Source organism: Pteropus medius, unplaced genomic scaffold, assembly GCF_902729225.1.
Source record: "Pteropus medius unplaced genomic scaffold, Ma_sr-lr_union100, whole genome shotgun sequence".
Classification (NCBI taxonomy): domain Eukaryota; kingdom Metazoa; phylum Chordata; class Mammalia; order Chiroptera; family Pteropodidae; genus Pteropus; species Pteropus medius.
In genome coordinates this window covers 4,680,980-4,689,223 of record NW_024354502.1, presented here as the reverse complement: position 1 = coordinate 4,689,223, position 8,244 = coordinate 4,680,980, and the positions used below count along the sequence as shown (strand labels likewise).

Here is an 8,244-nt window from a genome sequence, read left to right as displayed (position 1 = left end):
ATGTCAGAAGTCAGCAAACTTTTACTATAAGAGAACTGATAGTGAGTATTTTAGGTTTAATGAGCCTCAGGAGCAAAATCAAGATATTACGGGGGTGTGTTCATAACCCAAAACACCAAACTTCCATAATTTTTTTTCAGCCATTTAAAAATTTAAAAACCTTTTGGCTCTTGAGGGTCACACAGAACAGACAGCAGGTCTTATCTGTCCTGTGGGCCACAGCTTGCCAAGCCCCCCGCTTATGGCCTCAGCTCCTCCACCCAACGGCCATCTGCCTTTGTCACGTTTAAATGTCTAACTTACTGAGCTTTGTTTGATCAGGGCAGAGGAAGGGGAGAAGCAATGACCTGTCATCAGTTGAATTCCCAAATCATTAAATGTTTTTGCTCAACTCAAGTTCAAATAATAAGTGCCAACAAGATTGAAAAATATGGCAGCTGAAGGAAACTGGACTCCGGGTGGTAATCACACAACAGAATATATAGATGTCAAATTATAATGTACACCTGAAAATTATTCAATTGTATTAACCAATGTTACCCTAATAAACTTAAAAAAATAAATAATTGTAAGTTTAGAAAAATCCACATTTAAAATATCTGCAATTGTGTCAAATTGAAATGAAATGCTAAATAAGCACAAGTGTTTTTATTTCTTTTTTATATTTATGCTTTCCATTAAAGAATAAATTTGCTATTGTTTTGACATTGTTAAAAAGCCACATTAAAAGCAATTTGTGCAACGATGTCAAATTAAAATGGAATATTACAAAATAAATAAATAAATAAGTGCCAACAGCCAACACACACAAAATTAAATTTAACTTCTGATCCATACCAGCTGAAACTATTTTAAAATGTATATAAAATGACTGGCAAACCAGGGAGTTTTTACCTGCAGAAGGACACTGATATTTTGAAAGAACAGGGGAAAGGAATTACCCTGAACCACATCCGTAAATTATTAAAATAAAAAATAATGACCAGGTCAGGTGATCTTGCCCTTTAGAATCATACACACTTGGGTTCAAGAGGTGACTCCATCCCTCATCACCTGTGGGCAAGTTACTTCATGTCTCTGAACTTCACTGTCTTCCCTAAAAACTATCGTACTGCAGAATTAAAAATAATATGGGCCAAGCAGCAGATTCATAGACATTCTCCAAGTGTTAGCCATTATTTCTATTAGGTTTTTAGCAATGAGGACACTGGGTAGCACTTGGCCTGTAAGGTGGCGGGTTAGACACCTACCTCCACAATGGAATGCGAGAGGGGGTTGGGCAGCTCCATCCTCCCCACCAGAGTCCTGGTATGCCAGAAAGCTCCACGTTTCTCAGTACTTCAGATAAAGGCATTAACAAACAAGCTACAGCTAAGCATCACTGATTTTAATGCTATCTAAATTTTAAAAAAATCTCATATAATCCATACTGCAACCCTGGTTGGCGATTGAGGCAGATGTTATCTCTATTTTGTAGGCCAGAAAACAAACAAAAATTGGACTTGGAGTCAGAAAATCTGAGGCCACATCCCAGATGTGCTCTGTGAGTCATGTGACCTTGAGTTTATTTGACCTCTTTTAGCCTCAGTTTCCTTATTTTTAAAATGGATACCTGGTAAGATGAGAGATTTTTATTTGAAATGCCTGGCACAGCATCTACAACATGGTAGGGGGTGATAAATATTAGTTTAAACTACACGGCGAGATGACAAGAATCAGACTTAAAAGGTGTGCAATGACGTAAGCTTCTTCAGGCCATTTGTGGTCAAATGAATCAGACAAGATGACCTCAAAGTCTCATAGTCTTTGCAAAAATGGTTGGTTCTCAGGGGGTTAGTAAATTCTCTGAGGCTCCAAATGCACACAATTGCTGCCAAATCCCAGAGCCTGCTGACCCACTGGAATGCTTTGGTCGGATAATTAGATAGTCTGGGATTCTCAGTATTCTCCCCTTTTTCCATTCAAATCTGGAAGACTGGTGCTTCTGTATATCCAGTGTAGTCTAACTCCATCAGTGACCTGCAACTCAGATCACTATACATAAAACAAGTCAGGTCACATTACTTAAAACAAATACCTGATCTTCTCCCAGTAATATCTCACAGGAGTACATTTAAGGTATTACTCACCTATTTAGCAAAATTTTCCCGCGAACCTACTCCATACCAGGTATGTACTGACACAAGAGTACAAAAATGCATGAGACACAGACCGTGATGGTGGTCTAGTGAGCTAGACAGATTTGTTCACAGGTATAGTGCAATATGGTAAAAGTCACAGTAAGAGAAATATTGAAGTGCTATGGGAATAACTAACTTTTCCCAAAGAGCCAAAGATTTCACATAGAAGAGAGCATCGATCTGGATTGTAAAGGCTGAGTAGAAGTTGGTCAGGTGAAGCAGACGGTCGCCAGAGAAAAAGAACCATGCCAACAAAGTACGAAATGCAGAGGGAGATAAGACTGGGAAAAGTTAGTCATGAAGAGCTTGAGATGTGGAACAGACGATTTTGGCTGCAAGTAACAGAAAATTCTAACTCACAATGGTTTAAGTGATAAGGAAATTTTACTTGCTTATCTGGCGGTACACACACCCCAAGTTGATGGATTCAGCTGTTCATCCAGCCTCTTATTCTCATCAGCTCTCATTAAGTTATGCTGCATGATAAAACAACTTTAAAATTTCAGTGGCTTATGATAACTAGCACATATGTATTTCTTGCTCACAATATTGTCAATTGGGCTCTACTGGTCTCCGCTAGACTCAGCTGGGCTTGACCCAGCTCAGCAATTCTCGGCTCTACCTAGCACTCATGTCTGATTCCGAAGCTCAGGCTGCAGGAGTAGCCACCACGTGGGCCATGCTGTCCCCAAGGTGGAGAGCAGAAGCCAGAGAGTTCCAGCCACGCCACACAATCACACTTAGAGCTTCTGCTCAGAAAGGCAAATGGCATATCCAGTCACAGCCATGAGTGAAATCATGTCACTAGGTCGATGCCAAAGTCAGTATGGCCAGGGTGGGGTGGCAATAAAGAACTGTTAGATAGTAATAACCATAGCAATACAAACGATCACCATCAGCAGGATCCTCAATTCCCTCTGCCTCTCTGCTTCGCCATCCGCAGCATTGGCTCTATCCTGAGGCTGCCGGTGGAACTGGGGCTATTGCCTTCCTTGTTCCTCTCAGCATGGAATGAAAGTTCTTGTTTGGGGCCCAATTGGTCCATTTAAAATTATGTTAGGCCCATGGGTCAGTGACATTCACCAGGGACTGTCATATGCAGGATCTATCCCTAGAGCTAAAGATGAGGCCAGCCATCCTGAGTCCCTGAGAAGGGGACAAATAGTTAAGCAAATCAATGTTTGGCTAGGAAGGAAGAAGCAGGAAGGGATGCATTGTAGGCTGACAGCTTCCAGTGCATCCCAGATATGCGTGTTAATGACGAGAGTTTCTCTGTAACACACAAGGAGCCTACAGAGTAGTGAGGTGACACGATCTGATGTCGGGAGGTATCGCTTTCTCTCTTCCCTCCCGCTCTTTGACCCCTTCTCAATGTCCAGTGTTCCCCTCATTTAGATGTTGCTCTTTTCCCCAAGGTTCTAACTTCAGGCCTCTACTCATCTTTCTTAAGCTCTGACCAGCTCATTTTACTAACAAGTCCAAGTCAGCATTAGCGACACTGATGTCCCTCGTAAGCTCTGGCACCCTACTCACCTGGATGCAGAATCCTTAGAGAGGCCCCAGACCATCTTCTCTTAGCCTCCACAATCGATTAGTTTCCTAATCGATTAGTCTTTTCTGCCCTTTAAACACCTCTCTGTGTCTTCTGCTTGCCCAGGATGATTGCCTCTTACCTGGATTACTATAGTAATATCCTCAGGGGGCTCCTTGCTTCTTGTTCCAAGGACAAGTCATTCTCCACTCTGCCATCAAAGGGATCTTTCTAAAATAGATCTCATTTTGACACTTCCCCACCTAAATGACTCCTCGCTATGTCCAAGTTACAGTCTACACCTCTGCACGAACACCCTCTGTGATTTTGCCCTGCTTACCTCTTTAACCCCATCTCCTGTCACTCTCCCCATAAAAGTGCCCACGGTCCAGCCATATGAACACACTGCAGCCCAGACTTCTCGCACCTCCAGGCACTGTGCCTTCCCTGGTATGATTTCCTCACCCGCTTCTTACACAGCTCACTTCCTTCTAAGCTGCGGTTCTGGCTCCTCTGTGCTCCCAGTGGCCCTTTGCTTTCCTCCATGATAGGAATCATCAAGATATACTGATCTGTGTGCTCACCTGTTTCCCTTGTAAACCATCCCAAGAAGGCAGGGACTTCATCTTGGTCATCTTTGCATCCTCAGAACCTAACATAGACCTAATAATACACACACATGTGCTAAATAAATGAATGAGGCCCAGAGAGATTCGTTTATTCCCTAAAGTCATTCATTTGTTCATTCAAAAAATATTAGTTGGGTACCTACTATGTGCTAGGTACTGTTCTGGGTGTTGGGGATGCAGGATTGCACACTGCTATAAAAACCCTGCTGTGACAAAGCTCACGTTCTAGGGGACTGAGGAAGTTACATTCTAGCAGGGTTTACACTGGAAACACAGAGACAGAGACAGAAATGGATCCTAAAGCATGAATTATTCGTGCTCGCTTCGGCAGCACATATACTAAAATTGGAACGATACAGAAATTAGCATGGCCCCTGTGCAAGGATGACACGCAAATTCGTAAAGCGTTCCATAAAAAAATAAATAAAAATAAAGAATGAATTATTCAATCCATTCGTTTGTTCCTTCCTTCATTCATTCATTTCCCATTTAATGGGCAACTATTCCCTGCCAGCCACTTTATTCAAATACCACACACACACACACACACACGCACACACATCACATCACATACTGGTTTAGTGTCTATCTCCTCCCCACCTCAATTCTCCCCAAAAACTGTGAGCAATGGGATCTGCTCAGTAAATATTTGTTGAATTATGACATTTGGATAGAGAATTAACTAAGGCTGGGCAGCAAGACATAGTCTGCCTCTTCAATATATCCTGATGTATCTCAATTTGTAAGGAAAAAGTTAAGAACAAAAGTAATTGCTCAAATAGTATCCGCCATTCTTCAAGGGCTCTTGTTTAGAGGACAGAGGTGCTGCTTGCTAGGTCAGAGTTTTTTCGGCAAGCAAGGGCACCCGTGAACTATGCGGAAGCTTCATCCACCTTGTTCCTGAGTTCTGGAGCCAGTCACACCCTCCAGCCTTCGTTCTCAGAGGCACTACGAGAGCCAAAAAGGACAAGATGAGCCAAAAAGGCTCCTTCGCACAGAAGGTAGGGATCCTGCGATGCCTGGAATGGTACGTGCAGCCAGCATTGATGGGGCTGAAAGTCCTCCATGGGGACCCTGGTCTCTGGGGGATTCATTCCGAGAGGAAAATTCCTGAAGTTCCATCTTCTTCCTGGAAACTCCAGCACAGAATTCTGCCTGTCCCCAAGGGTGATATACATGCCATTGTGATCGCGTGGATCCCCATCTGGGATTTCAAATCCCCTTTTTGTGGGAGAAGAATGACTGGGCGATTCTCTCAGCCCAGGCGCTCTTTGAAATTGACCAGAAATCCATATCTAATCCCAAATTCCTCCCTAGGGTGCCTGTCTTTCTTCCACAGTTGTTCTGTCATTTTTGGAGTAAGGGACTAAGCATCGGGCAGTCTTGAAGAAGAGCTTATGTATTTCTTAGAATCAAAGGCTTTTAGAAATGGAAAGAACCTTAGCTTAAAGATCTACGACAGCCATTATTTATTCAACGGATGAGAAAACCGAGCCCTAGATGGGTTAGTCTGTGGAGCTGCCATAACAAAATACCACAGGTTGTGTGGCTCAAACAGTGTAATTTATTTCTCACAGTTTGGGAGGCTGGCCATCTAAGATCAAGGTGTCGGCAGGATTGGTTCTTTCTGTGGCCTCTGCCCTTGGTTTGCAGATGGCCACCTTCTCTCCTTATCGTCACAGGTCTTCCCTCTGTGTACATGTAGCCCTAGTGTCTATTTGTCCCTATTTCTTCTCCTTATAAGGACACCAGGCAGAATAAACGAGGGCTCAGCTAATTAGCCTGATTTTAACTTAATCACCTCTTTGGAGGTCTTATCTCTGAATACGGTCATATTCTGAGGTGTCAGGGGTTAGGGCTTCAACACAGAATGGAGGGGGCCACAATGTGACCCATGACCCCCGGGATCTTACTGGTTCCCACGCCTTCTCACACTGTCTTCTTCTCAACATCTAGGTCTCAGAGAGGCTTTCTCTGGCCATCGAATTCAATGTCGTACCCTCACACTCTTTATCCCCAAGGCTCTCTTTCCTTTTCTTCACAACCCTTATCATTTTTCACCATGAGAACAACCACGGATAAGGCTGCAGAAGAAAACGCAAACTCCTTACCTTGGCTGACAAAGCCGCAATAGGATGTAGCACCTGTCACCCTTTCTGGAATCATCTCCGTTACTCTCACCCTCTCCAAACAACCTGGACTTCCTTCTCTGTTTCTCGAAATTACATTCCCACTTTATTTCCATCTCTGGGCCTTTGCACTTGCTGTTCCTTCGGCCCGATATGCCTTTTCCTCAGATGGCTTCCTGTCATTCAAAAGTAGTCATTAATCTGATCTCTTTAAAAGGTTTTCTGTGACCAGCCATTCTAAAGCAACCCCCAAGTTACACACATAATTACACCAACACATCTGAACTTTCTACCTTGCACTCATCACCGCCTGATTTTCTCCTTGACTTGGTACTGTCTGACTTTCTCTCATCTCCGCCCTTCACTCTGCACCCAGAATGTGACATGAGGACAGGTGGCTTTTTCTCTCTTGTTCCCCACCATATCCTCTATGCTTAGAGGGGTGTCTGGTCTATTGCACATACTCAAAAAGTTAATAGAATAAGTAATAAAATGAATGAATGAAAAAATGAATGAATGATGCCCTAGACCAGGGTTTCTCAACCTCAGCATTATTGACAAGTTTAGGCCAAATCGCATTTTGGTGCAGGGGTGGGGGCGGGGGGGAGCCTGTCGCATACATTGTAAGATGTGTGACAGCATCCCTGGCCTCCACCCACTAGATGCCAGGGGTGCCCATCTCCCCCAGTCATGACAACCAAAACTGTCTCCAGACATTGCCAAACGGACTCTGTTGGGGGAGGGGGGGCAAAATCAGCCCACTTGAGAGCCATTCGCTACACCGTGAGCTCCCAGAGAGAAGGAACTATATCCAAAACCATCAGATATCTCGTATCTGCATGTAGATGCTCAATAAGTATTTTTTAAAGAAAGATTAGTTTCACAAATTGTTAAAAATAGATCAAGAAATGTTCCAGAACCCATTCTCTCAATAGGATTTGGCCACTTACTATTTATGGTATCTTAACTAATTGACTTAACTTCGCCAAGTCTCTGCTTCCTCATCAGTTAAACAGAAATATCGAAAATTCTTACACTGCAATCCTGCTTTCTAAACTCTAAAGTATGATACAAATGTGCAGTTAATTACTTATTGATTCCCAAGCTGTGCATTTTTACTTCACCTCTTGCCTGAAATAACTTCAAAAGAGATCATTTCCTCCTAATTGCCAAAGCCCTGGGTTAGTATTTACCTGACTCCTTTCCTCTCCAGAAGTTGGGGGCACTTCCTGGGTTTTGTAATGTTCAATCCCTCCCTCCCACCTTCTTCCATATAAGTTCAGACTCACACGTGAGGTTTCCATCTCAAATAATTCTTAAGAAAAGGTCTACCCTGAGTAACATTATCACTGGGAGACCTGGGTTGTTCGTTGATGCTTCTACTTCACAATCTTCAGAAAAAGTATTTTCCCTCATAAATACGATCATTCCTTCAGGCCCCACTGATATTCTAATCTTCCTTCAAGAAGCTTCTAGGCAGAATTAATCTCTTCCTCCCTCTTCCAGTGATACCATCTTGTTTTTATCTCTAGCATAGCACATCTCAAAGTCCACCTTGAGTCAGAGTTGTAGATGGATCTTCAATTCTAGCCATATTGCAAATTCTTTGGGGAGGGGTCGGGTACAGGAGTTAGGAGCCAGGGAGATTATAACATGCTCGCCACTTCCCTCTGACACTAACCACATCCCAGAAGGAGAAAGAAGTTAACTCTCAGGAATATGATCTCCTAGGAATCACAAAAGTACGTAAATCTGCTTTTAAGATTAGGAAAGAC

The 8,244-nt window shown here is 43.0% G+C and overlaps 1 non-coding gene across 1 annotated transcript; it reads left to right on the top strand.

The window, feature by feature from the left end:
- The first annotated feature begins 4,655 nt into the window (after window positions 1-4,655).
- On the top strand, window positions 4,656-4,759 carry LOC120595917 (U6 spliceosomal RNA). Its single transcript, XR_005651029.1, has one exon. It is a non-coding gene; the product is annotated as a U6 spliceosomal RNA (small nuclear RNA).
- Window positions 4,760-8,244: the final 3,485 nt, after the last annotated feature.